Consider the following 26,461-nt stretch of genomic DNA (forward strand, 5'->3'; position numbering starts at 1 on the left):
GCGACTAAAACAGCATCACGAGGGACAGAAGCAGGAGAGGATCAACATCTAGCCTTAGTTAAGGGAAAAGTGCCAGGGGAGATCCAGCAAGTTCTGCACTTGGAGGGAATCTGGTGATTTCTTCATTAGTTACTATCATTATCTATTTGAGGATGGTTGCTAAAAGGTGGGTGTTTTTGTCTCCTGCACCACAGCAGAAAGGTGCAGCCAGGCAAACAAAGGGCATATTCTTGCCATTTGTGTTTGTCCCAGTTCACAGCAGGGGAAGCTTGGGGACAAATATTTGGCCTATCGTACAGTACTTCCCAAACAGCGATGCTGCTGTGTGACAGGAGACGGGCTCCTGGTCCCTGAGAGTGCGCTTGGGTCCTGGTCAAAGAAAGCTACTTTGGGGGCATTCTGTCTAGGGGCAGAAAGGTGGGGAGGAGGGGTCCCTATGGAGGGTGTGGAGTGAGAAGGGGGAGTGCAGGGGGTCAGTGCTGTGAGGGCAGGAAGAGAAGGGGGCTGGAGGAGCGTGGGGGTGGGTGCAGAAGGAGGCTGTGGGCAGAGCACCACAGAACTAGAAGAAAGAAGAGAGGGTGTGGGGAAGAGGAATGCAGTGATGAGGGGAGAGAAGATGTGGAGTAATGAGGTAGGGGGATGTGATGATGGGAGAAAAGATGGAGCAAAAACGCCAGCCCCCTAAGGGACCCTCCCTGAAATGACAGTAAATTGCGAGAAGGGTATTTAGTAAATCACACCAGGGTAGCTCAAGTTGCCTAGAGCTCTGGGATGTAGACCATGGTCGACAACGCCTCTCCTCTGGGCAACGGAACTCTCTACTGTACGAGGAAAGCTCATCTGTGCGGGAAACAGAGCTTTCCCCGGACCGATCCCAGACCATGGAATGAACTCCCCCAGGAACGAAGGACTATCCCAATCCTCCCCAACTTCCACTCCAAGTGCCAGGCCCGGTGCTACCTGTGTATTAACCCCCACCCCCTCCAGCCCTGCAAAACAAGACACTCCACTTCACACTCTTCCCGCACGGGGAGAGGATGAGAGAACAAGCAACATATGACTGCTGTTAGCCACACTGCATACTACGCTACTGGAAAGTGCTCAGATACGATGGGCGCAGTATAAGACCTGATACAGAAAGGAACAGAGGATTATGGGAGTTGGCAAGCACGTTGTTGTACTGGGCATCTCGCCCATCTCCCTGCCAGCACAGGAGCGCTTCTAGTACCATGCTCATTCAGACTTTTAATGTCCCCCAGCACAGTCTAATGCAGGGGATCTCAGACTTCTTCACAGCATAGTATAGCCCATGTTTTAATCATGGCCTCCATAGCAAAGGTTGCAGAAAGGCTTCCGTTTAAAACTCAATTTTGCATCCCCCTCTAAAATCCACAAGAGCAGTCAGAGCAGCCTAAAATTTAGCACCTGGAGTATATAGTAGAAGTCATGGACAGGCCACGGGCCATGAATTTTTGTTTACTGCCCATGACCTGTCCATGACCTTGCTGTGACTTGAAAATTGAGTACCCCCCAGAATAATCGCTGGCAAGGCACTTAAGGTGGCCTAATTGTATATTCAGTTTATGTCCATCATTGGCGATCTTATCATGCCACTAAAGCTTTGGACATTCATTTGATTGCCAACCGTGCAGCGGCATGCCTTGGTAGCCATTTTGGAATTTGTTGGTCTTCCATTCTAATAACACGTCCACACCAAGAAAGCTGCTGAAACTTAACAAGTGCTGAGAGGGGTGGTGGCTGGATGTGGTTTGGAATATCCTTGTTTCTGATCTTGTCCTGCCACTTGATAATGGAGCGGCTGACGGAGATGACAAGAATTGAAAATGTGAGTCCGGTGTTTTTCAGCCTTTCTCCATGGCCAGGTGTAACTTCCATGCAATAAAGTTGGTATCACTGTGGTCCTGTAGGGCCACAGATTTGTGGTAAGCTTGATGTCATGATGTCCCCACAGAGGCCACTGAAGGGCACAAAACATGGCAACAGCTGCTGCTGTCTGAGCGGCCACCTCTTTTTCAGGCATCCTCAAGCCCTGTCTGTGGTGCTGCCCAAATAGCTGACAGTTTCCACCTGCTCCATGTCCGCCCAGACAGGTTAATACTGAGCGGTTTGTAACCTGGAGAAGGAGTCCCTGGCCATTACCATCTGTAGTGGGGAGGCTGCCCCACTCCCAGAGGCAGGGGTTAAAAGCAGCCAAGCTAGGCTGATTGGGGAAGCAGCCACAGCTGTGACCAGCCCAATCAGGGCCCAGCTGGCCCTGATCAGAGGGCTGTGGGCCAGGCGCTGAAGAAGAGTCTCTCTCCAGCCCTGGAGGGGGAAGGGCCTGGCTGCCTGAGAGGAAGGTACCTGAACTGGAGCAGTGCTGGGGAATAGGGCAAGGGAGCTGGGGAGCTCCAGCCTGGTAAACCCCCAGGCGGGAGGCCTTGTTGAAGGCCTATGAAAGGTACTGGGGCTGCAGAGGGGCAGCCCAGGGATAGGCAGAGGCAGCAGGTCCTAACCCGTTGCCAGTGATGAGTGGCCATTAGTGACTGCAGTCTGCCCCAGTGAGCGGGGGCTAGATGATGACTGGCAGTAGCCACTGAGGGAAGGTGGGTTTAGAGGGTTGGGGGTTCCCCTGGGAGGGAAGACCCAGAGCGCGGGGATACAGCTGGGGCAGAACCCCGAGGTAAAGGGCACCGGGGTCTAGGAGGGACACAGGGCCAGCAGCAGGCGAGACACCAGCCAGCAGGAGGTGCTCCAGGGCTGGAGATTGAGCTAATTCCCAGAAGACCAGATGGAGGTGCCACACCGGCGAGTCTCACTTCGCTACACCATCAGACAGGCTGTCTTTTTCCAGATTTGTAACCAGACCAATGTGCCTGACCAGATCAGCCATCAGCTGCAGCATTTCATCAAACTGAGCCAAAAAAGCAAAGCCATTGGCATATTTATTCAGGACCTCAGAGCAGAATGATCTTCAGTTCAAGACAACCCACAGCTGCCTGCTCATGCTTATCCATCACCCCGTCAGTGCTGATAGTGAACAATGATGGTGACAGAACACCGCCCTGCTGAACTCCCGTGGAGATAGGAAACCACGCTGCAAATCAGCAGTGCCCTCTGAGGTTGGAATGTCTGCAGCGTGAGGTTGTTTATACCGATGCCGACCACCGTTGACAAACTGGTCAATTGTCCCTGTAGCTGAAATGACCAAAAGTTTCTCTGCCATGGAGGCGAAAATGACCAATGAAATCTTGCAAAAGAGCCATTCTGGTATCCTGTGTGTTGGTGGCAAATGAGAAATTGGTGTCTGGAGCATGCCAAAACCATGCAGAAAATGAATTATTTTATGTGTTGTAAATTTGGAAAAAGGGAAATAATACAGTCGTACCAGACTGATCCATAGATTTTTAAGGCCAGGCTTGACTGCCGTGTTTGTGTGTAAAAGACAGAGACCTTCTCTGGTGTACTGAGGCCTGTGATGGAATTGTTAGCTATCACTTTAAGAGCGGGGTATGTGTGTGTGTCCTGGTCCTGCTTGTGTAATGCAGACAGACCCCGGTCATCGTTGGCGGGTGGGATTGAACCGGAGACCTCTGGAGCTTAGTGCATGAGCCTCTATCACATGAGCTAAAAGCCAACTGGCTGGTAGTTAAGGCTACAGAGCAGACTCATTTTACCTCTCTCTCTCTCTAAGTGGTCTTGGTGCCACTAGATGGGACAGAACACCACAACCAGGAGGTGTGTGGGTTACATTTTCTGGCTGAGGGGCTTGGTAGCAAAGTGTACAATCAAAGTTAATGTGGAAAGAGCAAATTTAAAGCAAGGTGGGGTGAGTGGTGACTCATTGCCTTAGGGAGCAGCCTGTTTTCTTTCTGTCTGTTTTAGGTTCTTGTGTGTTACAGTTCTGGATTCTAAGAAATAAAGTACAGGCTAGGTGGCAACCTTCCGGCAAGAGTGTTTGCTTTTATCTATTTCTCTGTGTATATGCCATGAACATACCCCTCCCACCCCGCTGGAAAATACTCACTAGCATAAGGGAAGAGGACTTTGGATTTTGGGTCAGCTCTTTCACTGACTGTTGTTAACAGAAGTTCCTTTAGTGGTCACATCATTGATACAGTCTCATAGCCCTACCCTAGGGCAGGCTACTACCATTTCTCCCATGTCACCAGCTGGGCTAAATATGGGCTTGCACAAGATCACAGACCGGGGCAGCTAAGAGAAGAGTTTTGGCGGGCATAGCTGCAGACCATGTGTTTGGAGACAGCAAGACCTGTTTGGTCTGTCTGTGAGTTTGTTTGCTCTCATTGTACAGGCTGCATAGCTGGATCCCTGAGTAAGTAGCTGAGACAGGTCTGTTTGTTGGTGCCTTGGTAAAGGCTACAAGGCTCTGACCCTTGGCGCTTTGATCAGATCTTAAAAGTCTCTGAGTGGTTAACGTCTCCCTGGTGGTGAGGGGTGGAACTGGGCTAAGCTAAGCAGGGAGACTTTGTATAACAAGTCATTTGCTGGGCAAACTCGAGAGCACCAACAGAGGCACCTCCCAGGGAAGTTTCAGAGGGAGCCGAGAGAGGGAATGCGAGAGGCTTTCCTTCCAGGTTCAGCTCTATGTGTGGTTTCAAGCTAGCAGAGATGGAGCCGTGGTGCTGACCTGCAATAGATGTGCCATGTTCTCTTCCCTACCTGAAGCGAGAAGGGATTTCCTGTGCATGAGGAGCAAGTTGCTGACTGCGCTGGAGGGGAAGATCCTTGGATTGGAAGGGCAAGTTGTGATGTTGCTGAGGAGTTCCTAGACAACCATGTTCAGGAAACATCAATACTCCAGGTTCAAGGAGGAATGGAGCTGGTCACCAAGGAGTTGGGGAGAGAGGAAGTCAGGGGAGAGGCCCGGTGGTTCGTAACCATGTGTGGCAAAAGGTCACGTCTGCATTCTACACAGCTGGAGATAGACAAGGATGGGCTCAGATGGCCACCAAAGAGAAGAGGTCCAGGAGGAATTCCAATTTCTGTGGCCATCAGAGAAAAGGCCATAAGGAGCAATTCCACATAGCTAGAAGTTTCCAGATGATACCAGGTCCTCCATGTGGAAACTGTGGAAAATACCTCTTAAGATCCAGCAGGGTCCTGCAAGGACTAGTTCTTGGCCCTCTGCTATTTAACATTTTTATAATGTATAAATGGCCTGGAAGAAAACAAAATCACCACTGATAAAGTTTCTAGATGACACAAAAATTGGAAGAGTGAAAAATACTGGCAAGAGCAGGTTGCTGATTCAATGTGAACGGGATCACTGATATGCAGTGTAGCTGTAGCTAGGTCGGTCCCAGGGTATTAGAGAGACAAGGTGGGGGAGGGAATATCTTTTATTGGACCAACCTCTGTTGGTGAGAGAGACACGCTTTTGAGCTATCACTCTATACCTGACCCATCAGTCCTCATTGTCTAAAGCAGTGGTTCTTAACCTGGGGTGCAGGCACCCCCGGGGGGCGTGAGAGGCCCTTTCTGGGGGGGCGAGACAGGCAAGAAGATTTTTAGAAGATAAATCATCAAAAACACAAATTAAGCCCAGGCACGTCAGTACAACTACTTTGTTTCATCAGACCCATGTCTTTATTAACGATTACTGTAATCTACAAAAATAGATATCTAGGCTAAAAGAACTGACCTACTTCAACGACCTTTGGTAAGGGGTGCGAGAACGTATTTTGATTTTTGGTAAGGGGTGCGAGAACATATTTTGATTTTTGGTAAGGGGTGCGAGAACGTATTTTGATTTTTTGATAAGGGGTGCAAGAATATATTTTGATTTTTGGTAAGGGGTGCGAGAACATATTTTGGGAACCAAAGGGGTGCAGGCTGCAGTAAAGGTTAAGAACCACTGCTCTAAAGAAACCTGCACAACACTTTCAAAAGACAAGCGTAGGCACGTAAATTCATAACTTTGCTAGATACTAAAAACCATGGGCTGAACAGAGACACTGGATTTATGGCTTATTACAAGAATCTGTAACCCACTAACCTGCTTTTTGTCTTATGACTACAGGGATGTCAATGGGCCGCTCTGCCTTGAATGATCCCTCAGAATATGTGCTAACTACTTATGCTAAACATCTGTTCCATCTTGCGTTTAGCTGTGATGCTTGGAGCACAATTGCCAGCTTTCATGCGGTAAATAAGCACCCCGACTTTCACAATAAACCAAAAATCAAGCTAATCTCATTTCAAAACAAAGCCAAAACAAGCCAATCCCTAAGAACCCCAACCCTCTGTGACTAGAGCCCCCCCCAGCGTGCAGTCTGGGACTGTGGTGGGCCCGCTGTGCACCCCTGACTCTCTCCCCACCTTGCCCCTGCTTGCCAGGAGCCAATCAAAAAAAAAAAAAAAAGCTGCAACAAGCCAAACCCTAGCCAATAAACAACTCACAAGCCAATTAAGCCAAAAACAAGCCCAATTTCTGCATTTTTTCCACGGGTTTGACATGTCTGGCTTGGAGTACCTTTCCCAGACCTGAAGAAGAGCTCTGTGTAGTCTAGAAGGCGTGTCTCCCTCACCGACAGAAGTTGGTCCAATAAATTATATTACCTCTAGATCACTTAGTAAGCTGGGGGCGAGCAAATAATGTGTGTTTCAGTATGGCTAAATGCAAATGTGTACATCTAGGAACAAAGAACGTAGGTCACCTTAGGGCAGGGGTGGCCAACCTGGGGCTCCAGGGCCGCATGTGACTCTTCAGAAGTTCACCTGTGGTTCCTGGTACAGGCACCGACTGCAGGGCTGGAGCTATGGGCACCAACTTTCCAATGTGCCGGGGGGTGCTCCTGCATTGGTAAATTCTGGCTCCTTCTCAGGCTCAGGTTGGCCACCCCTGCCTTAGAGGATGGAGACTCTAGCCTGGGAAGCAGCGACTCTGAAAAACATTTGGGAGGTGTGGTGGCTGATCGGCTGAACACGAGTTCCCAGTGTGACGCTGTAACTCAAAGGCGAGTGCAGTCCTTGGATGCATAAACGGAGGAATCTCGAGTCGGAGTAAAGAAGTTATTTTACCTCTGTACTTGGCACTGGTGGAACCGCTGCTGGAACCCTGTGTGTCTGGTTCTGGTGCCCAGAATTCAAGAGGGATGTGGATAAATTGGAGAGGGCTCAGAGAAGAGCCGTGAGAATTATTAGACTAGAATCATAGAATCATAGAATCATAGAATATCAGGGTTGGAAGGGACCTCAGGAGGTCATCTAGTCCAACCCCCTACTCAAAAGCAGGACCCATACCCAATTAAATCATCCCAGCCAGGGCTTTGTCAAGCCTGACCTTAAAAACTTCTAAGGAAAGAGATTCCACCACCTCCCTAGGCAACGCATTCCAGTGTTTCACCACCCTCCTAGTGAAAGTTTTTCCTAATATCCAACCTGAACCTCCCCCACTGCAACTTGAGACCATTACTCCTTGTCCTGTCCTCTTCCACCACTGAGAATAGTCTAGAACCATCCTCTCTGGAACTACCTCTCAGGTAGTTGAAAGCAGCTATCAAATCCCCCCTCATTCTTCTCTTCTGCAGACTAAATAATCCCAGTTCCCTCAGCCTCTCCTCATAACTCATGTGTTCCAGACCCCTAATCATTTTTGTTGCCCTTCGCTGGACTCTCTCCAATTTATCCACATCCTTCTTGTAGTGTGGGGCCCAAAACTGGACACAGTACTCCAGATGAGGCCTCACCAATGTCGAATAGAGGGGGACGATCACGTCCCTCGATCTGCTCGCTATGCCCCTACTTATACATCCCAAAATGCCATTGGCCTTCTTGGCAACAAGGGCACACTGCTGGCTCATATCCAGCTTCTCGTCCACTGTCACCCCTAGGTCCTTTTCCGCAGAACTGCTGCCTAGCCATTCGGTCCCTAGTCTGTAGCTGTGCATTGGGTTCTTCCGTCCTAAGTGCAGGACCCTGCACTTATCCTTATTGAACCTCATCAGATTTCTTTTGGCCCAATCCTCCAATTTGTCTAGGGCCCTCTGTAGCCTATCCCTGCCCTCCAGCGTATCTACCACTCCTCCCAGTTTAGTATCATCCGCAAATTTGCTGAGAGTGCAATCCAAACCATCCTCCAGATCATTTATGAAGATATTGAACAAAACCGGCCCCAGGACCGACCCCTGGGGCACTCCACTTGACACCGGCTGCCAACTAGACATGGAGCCATTGCTCACTACCCGTTAAGCCCGACAATGTAGCCAACTTTCTACCTACCTTATGGTGCATTCATCCAGCCCATACTTCCTTAACTTGCTGACAAGAATACTGTGGGAGACCGTGTCAAAAGCTTTGCTAAAGTCAAGATACAATACATCCACTGCTTTCCCTTCATCCACAGAACCAGTAATCTCATCATAGAAGGTGATTAGATTAGTCAGGCATGACCTTCCCTTGATGAATCCATGCTGACTGTTCCTGATCACTTTCCTCTCATGTAAGTGCTTCAGGATTGATTCTTTGTGCCTTACAGTGATAGACTTGCAGAGCTCAATCTATTTAGCGTAACAAAGAGATGGTTAAGGGGTGACTTGATCACAGTCTGTAAGTAGCTACATGGGAACAAATATTTAATAGTGGGCTCTTCAATCTAGCAGAGAAATGTATAAAACAGTCCACTGGCTGGAAGCTGAAGCCAGACAAATTCAGGCTAGAAGGAAGGTGTACATTTTAATCAGTGAGGATAATTAACCATTGGAACAGCTTACCAAGGGTCAGGGTGGATTCTCCATCGCTGACAATTTTTAAAATCAAGGTTGGATGTTTTTCCAAGAGCTCTGCTCTAGGAATGATTGTGGGGCAGGTCTCTGGCCTGTGCTGAGCAGGAGATCAGACTAGATGGTCACAATGGTCCCTGCTGGCCGCGGAATCTATCAATCACTTCTAGCAGGTAATATACCAGAGCCAAATCTCATCCACTCAGCTATGCTGTCTGTAAGATGTAACGCTGGCAGAACGCTGTGCCTGGCTATCCTGCCTGCAACCACCGTTCTGTCCACTAGAGAACACTCCTCCCACAGAGACGGGAATAGAACCCAGGCGTCCTGATTTATTCTACTGCTGGCTGGGCAGTTTTGTCAAAGGAACAAGTGCAATTAGAAGGCTGAGATCCAAAGTGTATGAGAGAGCAACGGGACTGGCTAGCTAACGTTCCAGCCTGGGCATGCTGGAGAAAGAGCGCCATCACGACTGTGTGTGTGAAATAGTGGGGGCTTGGGAGAGTGTCAGATAAGTGGAGCTGGCGTGGGTGGGGGCTGGTGTGAAATGGGTAGAGACAGAGAGAATATAAATTCCCTTAAAAGTTTCTAAGATACAGGGAATTGCTCTGTGCAGCCGTGTCGGTCCCAGGATATTATACAGACAAGGTGGCTCAGGTAATGTCTTTCACTGGACCAATTTCTGCTGGTAACAGAAAGAAGCTTTCGCACTTACAGACCTGAAGAAGAGCTCTGTCAGCTCAAAAGCTTGTCTCTCTCACCAACAGCAGTTGGTCCAATAAAAGATATTATCCCGCCCACCTTGTCTCAGGAAATTGCTCTGACATTTCAAAGTCTGCCAAAGGCCTCCATCTCTCCCATTTCAATTCTTCGTTGTTTCCCTACTTCCGTTTGCCTGGCTGCAGGCCTGGGCAACTCCCTCCAGTGAGGCTGCTCTTTTGCTGTTGTTGGCCCAAATGTATAAATGAAGGAGTCTGAATAATTTGGACAAGGTTTGGAGAAGTATCTATATCTCCGGGTGCTTCTCTGCATCAAAGCAGCCCTCGAGGGAACACTAGTTCAGCACACGCAAAACAAATGGTTCTTCCAACTTCACAGCTTCATGTCTTTATTTCTTGCATAGTAGGAATACAGAATAGCAGAACCCATTTCAAAACAGCGATGCAAGCAAGCAGAGGAGGCTAGACAGGCAGAGGCTGCTCTGGGAGAACCCCTTCATCCTGGGGGTAGACCTGTCAATAAAGGCAGTCCCTTATTCCTCCTCGATACCCTGATTGTAGACTCTGTTGCCAATGGCTGCTTTGCTTGCTGTGTTCTTGTTTTGCTAAGGAGATATTACTGGGCTCCTGGCAGAATCAGAAGGCTGAGATCCCAGGTGCATGCCTAGTGTTGTATCCAAAGTGAATGTTCAATGAACTGAAGCGTAAAGATGCAAGGCGGCTTTCCTTCCTTCTCATCCTTTGCTGGTTTTGCCGGGTTGTTTGGTTTCATGTTTCATCTTCATCTCTGGTTTCTATCAGAAGCCAGGTGGTGGTGGGTTTCTGCGGGGACTGGGGAAGATCTGGATAGTAGTGAGGGAAGCTAGGTTGGTCTAGAATTCCGCTGGTCCCTTGAATGTTAATCATCTCTCTTGGCAGTGAATGCTAATTCCCCTGATGTCACACGAATGACATTGAGCTGCCTGGCATGTCTCTGCCAAGCTCCGGTTGAATTTCCAGCTAAACTACAGCTGGGCTTCCTCCTCCTCTTTCCCCTGAAGTGGTGACCTATATTTACCATTTCAAACATTCCTTCTCGTCTGGGGCTGATTGCAGACAGAGCTATGCACTGTGGCTGGAAGAGCTAACGGAAAGGGGCCATATTCTCTCCTTGAAGTGTGGACCTTTAGCCAGGCCACATCCCAGTTCCATTAAGACTTAGTGCGAGTTGTACAACTGAAGCCTTGTACCTCACGATGAGATCTGCTCTGAAGCCGGGTGCTGTCGGAGGCGCTTTGATTAGGAGGAAGATGTTAAAGGAGAGTCCGAAGAGGGTGGGGAGATGCCTGCTTGCAGACATACACTGGTACTTAGCATGCAGTGCTGGCCAAACAAATCTGGTACAAAGTTTTGCTTCAGGGTTTCTATGTTTTCCCCTAAGACAAATATAGTCTCCAGTATCACTGAGTCCTTCCCCCTCGATACATCTATCCCCATATTAGGCTCAGCTACTTGGCAGGCAATGTTGATTTGCAATAATTTCAGCATTCTGATTTCAATCTTTCTGCTTCTTAGCTGTCTCTGTGGTTCTTATTCTGTGCAAGAGGGTCCCCAAGGACTGGAAAGGAACCAGTGGCCTTTCATTTTTCCATAAAGCAGGAATGGCACGGCAGACAGCTGTCTTTATTAATTCCATAATATTCCCTTGGGTTTGTCAACAGCAGTTTGCTAACCACTGCACTGAAATGATCTCTTTAGTTTCTGAAAAATAGTTTACATGTTGCTCTTTACAAATGATTGCCCTGGAATCATGGAAGGGGCTATTTGTTCTTCTCAGATAATTCTAACTGACTGCAGAGACAGGAGAGGGGGCCAGGCAGGGTGCTGACCAGGGGCCTCCCTGATAGGCAGCCTGGGCACATAACTACAGCTGTTTATCAGATATTTGGCATCTTCTTTAGGTCTAGGTTTCTCCAAATGGCCTGACTCCAATGTAGCAACATTTCTGGGGTGTTCTTCCTTTGCTGAAGAATCTGTGTGCTGGGGTCTCTTGTGACACAGGGTCTGTAGGAGCCACTGGGAACCCCTTGCTACATGAAATTACCCTGACCTTGAAATCCACTCATCAAAATGCTTGTGGTTTCTGTTTTGACGCCAGTGGGACATTAGGAAATCACGAGCCAGGGGCGTTCATGTGTAGCTAGAGTTTTTACATTGAAATTTTGGTTTCAGTTTTTTACAGTCGAGAGTGCTGTGCAGGGCTGGGAGTGCGCTGCTGTTTTACTGGTCCCATTCAGAAAAACACAGAACTGAAAGCAAAATGGAGGCTTTGTGGTGAGGGCGGGGGATTGAGAGCTAGAAGGCTGGGTTCATTCCTGGCTATGGCTCAACTTCCTGTGGGAGCCTACGTACATTACTTACACTCACCTTTCCCAAAGTGTCTGCTACTGGTGGGTCCCTCTTTTTACAGGTACCCAACACAAAGCAGCGATTCAGAGGGAGCTCTGAATGATAGGCACCTCTGAAAACCAGGTCCCTGGTGTCTCAAATTGGGTGCTTTAAAATGGAGGCCCCCAGAATTAGTGGACGCTTTCCACCAGATTTTGAAAGGTATTTAGCACCTATAGATGCAGACAGGCGCCAAGTGGAATTTTCAAAAGCACCTCAGTGCCTATCTGCATCTGTAGGTGCCTTAACCCCTTGGTAATCTGGCCCTTTGTGCTCGGCTTTTCCATCTCTAAAAGAGGGACAGGACTTACCTACCTCTCAGTGGCATTGCTCAGTTAATCGTGCTGAGAGTCTCAGATTGGGGGAAGAATGAAACCCACTTTTGCCATGGACTGCAATAAGAGCAGAAGCAGGTCCTTCAGAAGTACCCAGTGTTAACATCAGCCAATGCAAAGTCTTGTTTCTGATGAAGAGGCTTCTGAGTTCCAATTGGCATAGGAAAAGGTCGCGTCCCTGTTAACAAGGCATGTTAGCAGAATCTTGGATCAGGAGTTTTAAAGTTGGACACAAGCGTCCTCAGCATGTGTAACTGATCAAGCTCAGTGAAGTCAATAGGGCTGTGCTCATTTACACCAGCTGGGAGGATCAGGACCATGAATACCAATGAGGCAGTGTTGACTGACACCAGCTGTGGATCTGGCCCATTGACTTCAGTGGAGAGACACCAGTTTATACCTGCTGGCTGTCTGGCCCTGAAGGCTACCAATTACAAACTGTTTCATTAATTGTCTGGATTGAACTGCTGTCTTCGAACATAGAGACATCTCGGACTGGAAACCATCTAAATATTGAGATTGTATCAAACTCAGGATTGTCTCCGAGTGATGCTTGCTCAACTTGAAGAGTTCGTATCTGTGGTCCACAGTCTGATCTCTGCTACACTAACGTAAGTCCACAGTAATTCAATTGAAATGACTTATTTAAATTGGGTTACCCTGGGGTAAATCAAGAGTATGTGGGATCAATATATCACCCTCTAAAACCGTTCCACGGAATGTCTTCAAACTTAACTTGGTTTGTAGACCTGTTTGAGACGTAAACTCAAGTCAAGTTGGAATGTTATGGTTGTGAGTGCCTGACTGTGGAGCTCCAAATAATTGTCACGATTCATTGTACTAATTAGAGACATCTAAATACTTGATTGCATCTGCACATCGGATGGGTAGAAGTTCAAGTACTTTTAACTGTGCCCTCCCTATGATTGCGGCTAGTTGTGCTATAAAATGATACAAAGCTTCATGAATAAAACTGACAAAACACAGGGACAGGTTTTTCTCTGTCAAACTCAATTACAGTGTCATCCACAGTTAAGCAAGGTAGGAAAGGAAATGAGAAAGAGAAGATAGAAAAAAGAACGAAATAGGGAGAAAACAAAGGAGAGCGGTAAATTCACCAAATTCCCTCTACTGTAGTTTTCCTCTCAGTGAACGTTCTAGTCTTTCGTGGTGGCTTTTTGTTCAGATCATTTGTTGAGGCATAGCGTATGTGCACAAACTTGTCTTCTTTCTAAGAGAATAGCTGTGCTGGCGTGTTGAGTGGCAATGTTCCAGGCCTGTGGGCCCCTTCCAGCAGGGTGGGAGAGCCAGGCTTTTTCGTCTCCTACAAATAATGGACTAAGTCGCCTGCAGCAAATGTTGGGCTGGCATTCAGTTCTCCCTGGCACAGTCCTAAGAGTACAGATATTCCAGCAGTATGCTTCAAAACTCATGAGATTGGCTTTAAAAACATATATTTTAAAACCGTTTTGATTTGTTTGTTGATGGTGGAGTCTTCAGGGTTCATGTTTTCAAGATTTTCTCTGCAAAGAAGATGTTACAAACTTTACTTTAAAAAAAAATAAATGAAAGCTGAGATTCTCAGACTCCTATGAATCCAGAAGCTGGAGCTTTAGAAAAAAATATTGTCAGCTTTCACATTGGGCTGGGTAAGAAAATCCCACCCTAACTTGACATAGAGGAATACAGGAAAGCTTGCATATTTCGTTTATGCCTGAACTCTTCAAGGGACAGGAGTGTATGTAAAAAAAAAAAAAAATCAAATAATTAAACTCCATTGTTTTTCCTACCTCCTTAAAGTTAGGAAGGACAAAGTAGTGCTGACCAAGTGAGTGTAAAGGGGGAAAATGATTGTCGACTTTAAATCTGGTACATATACATCTCCCAGAAGGAAGTGTCACGGTTACAGCTGAGGGAAGGAGACAGGTGATGCAGTATTATGTGTTCCAGCCCTGTGATAGACCACTGAGCCAGCACCCTGGTCGCTGCAGTCCTAATTAATTACTCCAGAGCAGACCTCGTTAAGAAGAGCTATGCCGAAATGGTGAGCTAAGGAGAACTGAGAGGCTAATTAGGCCAAGAGGCAGATGGTACAAAAGGCCTAGGAAGGAAGTAAACGAGAGAGGGAGATTGTTCTTCCCTCCCTAAGACTGTAGGTGTAAGGCTATATCGCATACAAGAGTGTTGGGAACCACTTGTAAATAAACTGCACTGGGTGTTTCACCACCATAAGCTGTCTGAGCTGTTTGCGGACTTGAGCAGGGGCAGGAGTGAGCGGGCCCTGCCACAGCCCCATAGAAGTAGCAGGAGATTTTCCACAGACCTTGTTCCATTTGTACTTTAATGGGGTAGCGTGATTGTATGCTTTGCAATACGGCGAAGAGAGTCACTCACACTCAGGTGAGCTATACAACAATTTTAAGCTTAGCTGAATCTTTCCTGGGCCAGACAAAACTAGTGATAAGTTACAAATCTGTGTGCTGGGACAGCAATCGGAAGCATCCAACAGAGAAAAAGCCAGCCGTAGCCAGCTGATTTGGACCACAGACACATGGTCAACCCAGCTAATTAGGAGTGATGCCTTGATATCTGCCACCCTACAAAATTACATGTGCTTGGCATTAATCAGAATTTAGCAACTAATCAGTCCCTTTGTGTGCTGTTTTTCACACACACACACTTTGTAGAAAAGCACATTATTCAGATGGCAAAGACCTCTAAAGTTAAGAAATGTCACAATGAAGATCAGCTGTATGACCTTAATTCACACCCTTTGGGCGAATGCATTATGATGCAGTCATTAATTACATAATCACACACTGTTTGATCCCCACAGGCCCCCTGCCTCACAGAGTGCACGGGCTGGACCTGCTGTACGGGTAGAACAAGGTTGTCTATGTAGTGAAGGAGGCTGCTGTCTGTAGGACCCTCCCTCTATTGCAGAAGTTGGACCCTGTGGTGAAGGAGGCAGGGGCTGGCAGGAAGAGCAAGGGTGGTCCCGTGCTTAAGTCAGTGGAATGCTGCCCTGGAGAACTGGATTCTGTTCTTGTCTCTGCCACAGTGTTTCCATGTGATACTGGACAAGTTACTTCAACCAGACTTCGTAGGTGGTCAGTAATTCTGATTTGCAGAAGTGCTGAGCACTCAGTGCTGCAGCTGAAGTCCGTGAGAGCTGGGCTTCGAACATATAAAGTGTTAAATCCTCTGAAGAATCAGGCTCTAGTTGTCTCAAATTGGGCATCCAAAGTTAGTGGAAAGTTTTGACCTTAATCTGTCTGTGCCTCCATTCCCCACATGTAAAATGAGGTTAATACCAGCCCTGGCCTCCCAGGTACGGTGAGGATAAATTCATTGCTGTTTGTGACGCACTCAGACACTGCAGCGATGAGCGCCACAGAAAAGCCCTGGAGGAAATTAATAATTCTATCTTTGAAGCAGGCTTTGAAAAGTGGGCAGTAAATAAGGCCAGGTGCCACCCACTGAACATCGAAGGGGAAAAATATTGAACAGCCGCTCATTAACTGAGCACCATCCATTCTGAATCTGGCTTCTGCTGCATATGGTCCTCTGGAGAGCATTGCCTGGTGCGTGTACTACTATCCCCTCATGGGAATTAGTGTCATTCTAGTCAGACACTGGAATCTGTAAAAATGACATCTTGTTGGTCCACATTTATCCCCCTTCAGTGGATCCATATCAAGTTTGTTCAGTTTGTAAGTCAAGCCAGGATTTCTGTCCCGGTCTGCAGGGCTGGGAGAGCCACACATGTATTGTGAAATCGCACTGTGTTCGAACAGTAAAAGATTCCAGAATCAGAATGGAGGTGGCAGCTTTGTAAGTGATGGAAGGGGTAGGAGAAAGCGTGCTCTCTCTCAAGCAGTGGCGGATTAGCCACTGGGCCAATGGGGCCTGTGCCCAGGGTTTCCGGACAATTGGGGGCCCCCCGGAAAAATGGGCACCCCAGCGCCCCGACCTACTCCGCCTGCCCTCCCAGGGCTCCTGACGGGGAGCAGGTCAGGGCATGGAGGCTTGCCCCGCTCCCCAGCAGGAACGCCGGGCGGGTGGGCTGAGTGGGGCAAGCCCCCATGCCCTGACCCCACTCCCTGGCAGGAATGCCAGGTGGGGCGGGGCAAGTCCCTTCGCCCCCACCCCATGTCCCTGGCAGGAGCGCTGGGGCAGGACCGGGGCCCCCCACTTGCTGTGGCCTAGGGCCCCCCAAAACAATAATCCGCCTTTGTTCTCAAGACATAACAGCGTGTGGAGCTGAGTAAATCCTTGTATTTGGGGCTCCTGCTCTCAATTAATACGAGAGGCAGGTGGGGGGTTAGATCGTGCAAATGGCCCAGCACGTAAGTGAATATTTATTTTATTGGTGCCTTTTCAGAGAATGTGAGAGCACAGCGCAGTTGGACATGCTCTCCGGTTAGTTGCCCAGTTCTTAACGGGAGCCGTGCCTGTGTGCTGTATTGATGGGCCCTTTCTGTGGTGATCTGAGCTCTGTGCTCATTTGTTTTCAGTTGATTTGCAAGGTAAGACACGCAAATAAGTCTGGCTGCATCCATTCTCCGGACGTTGGTCTGACAGAGCGGCTGATGCTGTCGTGGCTGCAGAGTGGGGAGAGGGGCTTCACCAGCCCGTGGACCAACGTGGTATTCAAAATGAAAAGCAGGTCAGCAGCGGAGGGAATAGCACCGAGAGGCTGGAAGAGAGCTATAAATAGACGCTGCTTTTAATCCTGGAGGAAGGAGCAGAGGGGAGAGTTTTAATTCCCATTTCAGAAACAGCGCTCATAACATCGAACAGGAGGCCGGTCTCCTAACGCAGCCATTGTTGCTCAGCACTAGGGATCAAATCCCCCGCCTCCCTACATAACCAGCCGCTGCTCTGCCCCTGTGCAATGGCTACTCTAGCCACGCCGGCTGTGAAGACTGGCTGTTCCAGCAGGATTCGTGTTGCGGTCCCCCACTGCTCAGTGCCCCGCCACGGGGCAGCGTGGCCAACGCACAGAGCAAGCTCCAGCCAGGCACAGGCATCCCAGGGAGTCTGTGCTTCTCTCGAGTAGACAACTCTCTAGTTGGCCTGGGGACAACAGACTCGCCCCCCGAAATGGGCCCAGACCCAGTCTGTAAAGGGACGTCTGCAGAGCGCTTGCTGGCGGTTTGCAAACCCTGTCGGGTCACGTAGAGCTGGCTCGCCACGTTGCCATGCTCAATCGCGCTAGAGGAAACAGCTTATGCTAAGAAAAGCTGTCTGTGGTTTTACCTTCCCCTGTGAGCAGTGGGGGTTGTTGTAGGGTGACCAGGTGTCTGGTTTTCAACCAGAACACAGGGCTATAAAGGGACCCTGGCGGCTCCGGTCAGCACTGCTGACTGGGCCGTTACAAGTCCGGTCGGCGGTGCTGCCGAGCTAAGTCAGGCTAGTCCCTGCCTGTCCTGGCTCCGCACTGTGCCCGGGAAGCGGCCAGAAGGTCCGGTTCCTAGGTGGGGTGAGGGGGGGAGCCGGGGGGGGGGGGGGCTCTGTGCACGGCCCCCGCCCCGAGCAATGGCTCTGCACTCCCATTGGCCAGGAACTGCAGCCTATGGGAGCTGGGGGCGGGAGAGGGGGGTTGGTGCCTGTGGGCAAGAGCCCCCTTGTGCAGAGCTGCCTGCTGTGCTTCCGCCTAGGAGCCAGACCTGCTGCTGGCTGCTTCTGGGGTGCAGCGCAGAGTCAGGACAGGCAGGAAGTCTGTCTTAGCCCCCACTCCGCTGACCAGGAGCCACCAGAAGTAAGCCCGCACCCCAATTCTGAGCCCCAGCCTCCTTCCCCAGCCCTGAGCCCCCCCAAACTCTGAGCTCCCTCCTGCACCCCAAACCTCTCATCCCCAGCCCCACTCCAGAGTCCGCACCCCAGTCCAGAGCCCGTACCCCTTCCCACACACACTCTCCCCCAGCCCAGAGCCCGCTCCCACACCCTGAACACCTCTGCCCCACCCCCCAGCCTGGAGCCCTCTCCTGCACCACAAACCCCTTATCCCTGGCTCCAGCTGGAGCCCTTACGCTCTCCTGCCCCCAACCCACTGCCCCAGCCCAGAGGCCCCTCCCGCACCCTGAACTCCTCATTTCCGGCCCCACCACAGAGCCCAGACCCCAAATTAAAGCCCTCACCCCCTAGAATTACAGAATCCTAGAAGATTAGGTTGGAAGAGACCTCAGGAGATCATCTAGTCCAACCCCCTGCTCAAAGCAGGACCAACAAAGCAGGGAGGGGGAATGTAGTGAGCGGGGTCTGAGGGAAGGGCAGGGGGCGTGGCCTCAGAGAAGGGGCGGGGCTAGGGTGTTTGGTTTTGTGCGATTAGAAAGTTGGCAACCCTAGGTAGTTGTCCCAAGGAAGGGATGTTGGGTGTGAATGGAAAGTGAGGTGGGCCATGAGACGTATTGTTATTAACGTGTGGTTCACAATGTGGAAACGTTTGAGAAGCTCTGGCCAGGGCTTGTCTGTGCCTGCATTCTAGCTCTAAGGATCCTCACGCACCGCAGAGCCTTCCTGCCATGCTGACCATTCCTGCTAGCAGCCATTCCTGGATCACTGGTGCTGAGGGGGCCTGTGAATATATGCTTGTTGACTGTTAGAGCCCATCCCAGAATGCCTCCAGGGCTACAGATCTGGGGAGCTGGGATAGTGGCAGACGCCTTCCCCCCAACCCTTTGGTTTGCCACTGGCTTTCTGATAGGTGCTGCTGTATGGTGAGGTTCAGAACTTGACCTGAAGTATGTTTAAAACATTTCAAAACTGTTCTGATATATTGACACATCGTGACACTTGGAAAATAAATTCCTCTTCGTTGGCTTGACTGTTTGATTTTAGTTCTTACATACGACAGAATGAAATGTTTTCCAGTCCCTTTAAAATAGTTTCAGGAAGAGTCAAATTGTGTCTCTCTGGTTACAGTTTCCAAAGGCCCCCCCCCCAACTCAAAAGTGCTTGTTCTAATGCAGCTAATCCTTGCTCCAACTATTGCCATTCCTTTCTATACCGTACCTTTTCTCCCGTGGGTTAGTCCTAGTGCTTTCGAGGCCTTCTAGGGATTCCCGTAGAAAGTTGAGACCAGAGCTGTGCCTGGTATGGCAAAAGCGCTACGTTATTCTGCATAGCAGAGTTAGTTTAGGTAATTCTTTGGAAGTTTTGAAAGCTTGTTATTTTTCTCTGCATAAAGAATTAAAGCATCCATGTTATCTTGCAATCACGGCACCTTTGTCTGGAATCCAGAAACTCGACTGGCCTTTGATTAAGGAATTCTGGTGTTTTGCTATAATTTCAGTCTGTCTTTATTTGACTAGTTCTTTTCAAGCAGCATGTTCTTTGTATTTCATTTTTGTGCATTTTTCATATTTATTTCTGTCTGTCTGTTTATTTTAATAGCCGCCTCTGCTCACCTCCAAAAAATAACTGTTTGAAGACTAATCATTTCTCTTCCTCTGAAGACTGCACAGTTGGACTGGTTTTCCCAGCTGTCCATGGTAACTAAGGCAGCCTTTCTTTGTAGACGGCAAGACCTGAAAAATAGCACAAGGGAAGGCTCCAATCCTCCAGAGACTTATGCATGTGCTTCACTCTATTACTCAAGAAATTCCCAGACAGTCAAGTTAAGCACATGCATAAGTCTTTGCCGGACTGGGCCAATATTTGCAATTTTAATCTAATCTAATTTAATCTAAATCACCTCAACCACATGGTAAAGTACAATCAATATCTTGATTTTAGTGAGGCTTTTGACACAGCCCCACATGAGTCTCATAAGAAAACTTGGACAATATGGTCTAGATGAAATTCTAAAAGGTGGGGGCACAACTGGTTGACAGACCATACTCAAGGAGTAGTTATCTGAGGTGTGCTGTCAAATTGGGAGGATTTATTTTGTGGGGTCCCGCATGGGTCAGCCCTGAGCCTGGTACTATTCAATGTTGCAGCTAGCAAGGGATGATAAGAGTAACAAGAAGGGTTTCTAAGGTATGTCAGCAACACGAAGAAGGTCAAGGAAAGTGTGGGCCCCTTAGTGAATGAGGGAGGCAACCTAGTGACAGAGGATGTGGAAAAAGCTAATGTACTCAATGCTCTTTTTGTCTCTGTCTTCACGAACAAGGTCAGCTCCCAGACTACTGCTCTGGGCAGCACAGAATGGGGAGGAGGTGACCAGCCCTCTGTGGAGAAAGAAGTGGTTCAGGACTATTTAGAAAAGCTGGATGTGCACAAGACCATGGGGCCGGATGTGCTGCATCCAAGGGTGCTAAAGGTGTTGGCGGATGTGATTGCAGAGCCATTGGCCATTATCTTTGAAAACTCATGGTGATCAGGGGAGGTCCCGGATGACTGGGAAAAGGCTAATGTAGTGCCCATCTTTAAAAAAAGTGAAGGAGAATCCGGGGAACTACAGGCCAGTCAGCCTCATCTCAATCCCTGGAAAAATCATGGAGCAGGTCCTCAAGGAATCAATTCTGAAGCACTTAGAGGAGAGGAAAGTGATCAGGAACAGTCAGCATGGATTCACCAAGGGTAAGTCATGCCTGACTAATCTAATTGCCTTCTATGACGAGATAACTGGCTCTGTGGATGAGGGGAAAGCAGTGGACATGTTATTCCTTGACTTTAGCAAAGCTTTTGACACGGTCTCCCACAGTATTCTTGCCAGCAAATTAAAGAAGTATGGGCTGGATGAATGGACTGTAAGGTGGATAGAAAGCTGGCTAGATTGTTGGGCTCAACGGGTGGTGATCAATGGCTCCATGTCTAGTTGGCAGCCGGTATCAAGCGGAGTGCCCCAAGGGTCGGTCCTGAGGCCGGTTTTGTTCAATATCTTCATAAATGATATGGAGGATGGCATGGGCTGCACCCTCAGCAAGTTTGCAGATGACACTAAACTGGGAGGAATGGTAGATATGCTGGAGGGTAGGGATAGGATACAGAGGGACCTAGACAAATTAGAGGATTGGGCCAAAAGAAATCTGATGAGGTTCAACAAGGACAAGTGCAGAGTCCTGCATTTAGGATGGAAGAATCCCATGCACCGCTACAGACTAGGGACCGAGTGGCTAGGCAGCAATTCTGCAGAAAAGGACTGAGGGGTTACAGTGGACGAGAAGCTGGATATGAGTCAACAGTGTGCCCTTGTTGCCAAGAAGGGTAACAGCATTTTGGGATGTATAAGTAGGGGCATTGCCAGCAGATCGAGGGACGTGATCGTTCCCCTCTATTCGGCATTGGTGAGGCCTCGTCTGGAGTACTGTGTCCAGTTTTGGGCCCCACACTACAAGAAGGATGTGGAAAAATTGAAAAGAGTCCAGCGGAGGGCAACAAAAATGATTAGGGGTCTGGAACACATGATTTATGAGGAGAGGCTGAGGGAACTGGGATTATTTAGTGTGCAGAAGAGAAGAGTGAGGGGGGATTTGATAGCTGCTTTCAACTACCTGAAGGGGGGTTCCAAAGAGGATGGATCTAGGCTGTTCTCAGTGGTACCAGATGACAGAACAAGTAGTAATGGTCTCAAGTTGCAGTGGGGGAGATCTAGGTTGGATATTAGGAAAAACTTTTTCACTAGGAGGGTCGTGAAGCCCTGGAATGGATTACCTAGAGAGGTGGTGGAATCTCCTTTCTTCGAGGTTTTTAAGGTCAGGCTTGACAAAGCCCTGGCTGGGACGATTTAGTTGGGGATTGGTCCTGCTTTGAGCAGGGGGTTGGACTAGATGACCTCCTGTGGTCCCTTCCGACCCTGATATTCCATGATTCTAACGTTTTCATTCATAACTTGGATAATGGAATGGTCAAGGAGAAAGAGCACAGGTTAATTTTCTGATTGCAGGATGAGTTTTCAGGGCCGGCACTTAGAAAAATCTTTTGACATGTAAACTGGGCAAATATGAGACAATAAATATTGAAAGCTCCCAGTCATTGTTTTAAGTCAGTTTTCTGATTGCAACCATACTTTTCTCTGCTGGCTTCCAGAGAAACAAAATGAACATAATCAAGAGTTAGAGTCTGATCACTGTATTCTTGACTTCAGGGGCATCTGCAGATGAAACTTTAGCCTAAGACAGATTCTGGAATTCCAGGTCAGTTAGATATAGAATCCATTTGTTTGTTTTTATACAGGAATACCTTTAATATTTTGGGGGGACGTTTGTACTTCACCAGTGTCATACACCCAGTGATTTGTTCTGGCCGGGTTGTTCGGGGAACTGAGTTCCTGGCTTTGATATTACTTTGCAGAAGCATAGCATAACACACCCTGGAGAATCCTGTGGACTTTGAACACAGGAGGAAGGGAAGCCAAATGCTGAGCTGTGTCCCTGTACGGTTGGTTTGTCCTTTAAAAGATTATTTCACCCGCTTCTAGCTTAACAGCAGGGCTGGAGGCCTCTCCATCTGCTGGGCTCAAAGCTATAACTGAGAATTAGATTTGGTGTTCTGCACCCACACAGCAAAGCAGCATCCACAATAGGCCTGACCTAAGGGACAGAGTCTCATAATGTGTGCTCAGGATCTCACTACAGCCCGCCACTTTTACTCCTATGCAACGGCACTGTCTGCGCTGGGGTTAGTCCTTCTTTACACTCATGTGAGAGCAGGAGATGGCCTCCTTTGTTCTCCCCTACTACGGCAAGTGATGCGGAGACCTGAACGTGGTACAGTCCCTGGTGCGTGCCACATTTGCTATATTGTCAGTAAATGAGTGCCGTAGTTGGCACGGCCATTTCGTTTTCAGCCCGTCCGATGCCCCGCTGGTGGCGGGAAGCACGTTTCAAGGTACAGCCACGAAGGGCAGAAGTTGAGCCTCGTCATCGCAGACCTGCAGTTACCTCCTCAGGGTGGTGTGAGTTGATCAGGCTGGGAGGGAAGGGGCAGAAACTGACCACGCCGAACACATGGGTGCTTCAGAACCTCCCTCCTTGTATCCTAGCTTGGCACTGACTGAGTACCCCTTGGAATCCAAGGAGTACCCCTTAGAATCGGTCGGGCCCAGTGCCATTCCCAGCACTGTCTGAGGGCACGGTCCCAAGGCCGCAACCTGCAGCCGGTTTTGTGCCCCTCCCCTGCTTTCCCACCGCACAGATTGCCTGGGAAAGCGAGCCCTTCGTGTAAGGCTGCAGCATGCACCCTGCTCTGGCTGGAGGTGGGGAATCCTTCGCCCAAGGGACATGCTCCTTGGGGCACCTCTGCAGCAATGTTCTTCCCTGCAGTTTGCATCACTGCCATGATGGGGCTCTGCAGGCATCTCTTGGAAGGGCCTCTTTACAGAGTGACAAGGAAGGGAAGGTTAGTGAACCATGCAGGCAGACTGCCTGCAGTCCCACTCCCGGAGCACCCCTTCTGCCTCCCTCACACGCTCTTCCTTCATTCCCTGCTCGTCCAGAGGATGCCGGCCACGGCTGCCTCCTGCAGATGGGCTTTCCCAAATTGCCCTGCGTCGGGCTGGGCCGTACCAGCAGCCAGCCCCATCAGCTGCTGGCCTGGATGCAAGCTGGCTGCACAGGCTGGAATCCAAACCGGTCTGAAGGAATGAGGGCTCATGACCCAGAAGCAAATGGCAGTGACAGGCAAAGGATTTGCCCAGAGCGAGGGACCACGAGCTCTGAGGAAAGGGATTGCAGCCTGAATCTATTTCAGGTGAGCACTGAAAGGCTTGTCTGGGCTTCAACTGCAGCTCCTACACATGACAGTCACCAACTGGGATTTCATGAGCATTACCCAGGTACTTGGGTGCTTCCTTGGCTGGGTGGGCACTGGGGGCCCACCTGGAGGAGGCCTCTGTGTTCCTGCCTGAGAGGTTGTGATCCGGGAACTCCTCGACCAGGCTCTGGGACCTGCATTCTGAGCTCTGCTCAGTCTTACTTCCCCACTGCACCTCATCTCTGGGCCCTGTGCTTGCCCATAAACCAGCTTGCCCCAGTCACAAAGCAGGGGCTTGGAGCAGCAGACATAGTCCACCTGCAGCTTTACCTGCTTCCATCTCCTTGGGATATCGAATCTCCCTCCTGTTACTTGCCTTTGCCACAGTGTCCACTCTGCCTCCCATTGTCCATGAGCTCCCCTCCCCTGACCGCATGTGTTAGTGTGCGAGTGCATTTACATCCTTACCCGCAGCCTGTAAACCACATGATGTGCCTCTTTGCCCTTGAAGATGCTCGCTTGCTTGCTGGATACTTGTGGGCGTTTTTCTCATGGTGACAAATGCAATATCCTCGTCAGCCGTTAAAAATAGAACAGAATGTAACACAGACATCACTAGCGCTATGCAACATCAGTGAAGCCCGTGCCAACTGCGTTGAGAACTGGCTAACTGACAGATCTCAAATCTCCTTGATTGTGGATGTTTTTAGTTGTGTTCTGCACAGACTGGCCCGAGCCCAGATGCTCTTTCAAATCTTTATAAATGATCTGGAAGTAAATACAAAATCACTGTTGCTAAAATTTGAAGATGACACAAAGATGGCAGAGTGATAAATAATGAGGACAGGACAATCATACAGAGTGATCTGGATCACTCAGTTAGCCGGGCCCATTCGAACAAAATTCATTTGTATGCAGCTAAGAGCAAGGTCAACATCCAGAAACAAAGGTGCATGGCCAGGCCAGACCTACCAGTTCTGCTGTCCTCATTTTAAACAAGATGTTGTAAAACTGGAGAGGGTGCAGAAAAGAGCTGAAAAAATTATTTGAAGGCTGGAAAATGCCCTAGATTGAGAGACTTAAAGAGCTCGATCTGTTTTGCCTATCAAAAAAATCAAGAGGTGACTTGACTAGGGTTTTAAGTGTCTTCATGAGGAGAAAACACCAGGTAGCAAAGGGCTCTAATCTATCATAGAAAGGAATAACAAGAACCAAGCGCTGGAAGCTGAAGCCAAACAAAGTGTAAATTGTCTATAATACAATATTATATTAGTTGGAGATTGGTCCTGCTTTGAGCAGGGGGTTGGACTTGATGACCTCCTGAGGTCCCTTCCATCCCTGCTATTCTATGATTCTATGAATAGTCCAGACAATAAGGTCAAAATGAAGCACTTTGGCATTATTGAAACAAAATATTCAGAGAAGGTTGTTTTGCTAGTTCTGAAACTTCCTTGGAAATTTCGTTTCACAGCAAGTTTTTTGAGAGTTTCAACTTTTCATTCCATTTTGGGGTGAAAGGAAGTTTTGACATGTCAGAATTTCGCACAGAATGGAAAGTCCAGGTTTTGAAGAGCTGTGCTGAAGACAGAATGATTAACACCTCACTGGGGTTTTCTGGGGTTTCACCGCTATAGTCCCTGAGCGCTTTGCAAATCATGAATTTATCTTCAAAACACCCTTGTGAGGTGAGGGGCTGGTGGTATCCCCATTTTATACATGGGGGCCTGAGGCACAGAGAAATTAGGATCACAAGTGTTCACTAATTCTGGGTGCCCAATTTGAGGTGGTTAGGACCTGCTTTTCAGAGTGCTTAGCAACACACAGCACTTTATATGTTCAAGCACGACTCCTATTAACTTCAGTGCAGCTATGCATGCTCAGCACTTCTGCTAATCAGACCCCAGAGCCCCAGTGTTGGGCGCTCAGAAAATGAAGAACACACAAATAGTCACCACAGGTGAAAATTTTTTTAAGCATCTTGCCCAGCATCACATAGGAATTCTGTAACAGAGGCAGGGCTAGGACCCAGTTCCAACAGGGGAGTATTCTCTGGCCCAATGATAAATCATTGTCATTTACAGTGGCAATTCATAGTCATTCATAATGATAGTCATTCCCTCTAGGGCCAGGGGAAGAGCATGAAAGATGAAAAACCCCTGTTCAAATCCCTTCTCATTGGGGGGAACTGAACCAGGGTCTCCCATATTGTGGGTCAGTGCCCTAGCACTGGGCTGGAGGTGATAAGGGAGTCCTCTCCCACCCCGGCCTATTTTGAATCCTATGTGTTTGTCAAAATGCCCAACAGCAAGTGAAATGTTTCAAGTTGGGGCACCAGGAAATGAAATGTTTCATTTTGCCATTTCCAAAACATTTCTGGGTTTTGGACCAGCCAAATCGATGTGGTGAACGAGACACCAATTTGCGAATAGTTTCAGGTCAACCAAAACTGCAGTTTTCAGCGACTAAGCTACTTGCTGAAAAGAATTCCCTGGCTCTCCTCTTTCTTATGTTCCCCTGTGTGGATAGCAAGTAGATTCTGTTGTACATATTCCTTGGGTTCTGAAACACTCTGCAGTTTGCTCAAAGCACGACC

Source organism: Eretmochelys imbricata, chromosome 11, assembly GCF_965152235.1.
Source record: "Eretmochelys imbricata isolate rEreImb1 chromosome 11, rEreImb1.hap1, whole genome shotgun sequence".
In the NCBI taxonomy this organism is placed as follows: Eukaryota; Metazoa; Chordata; order Testudines; family Cheloniidae; genus Eretmochelys; species Eretmochelys imbricata.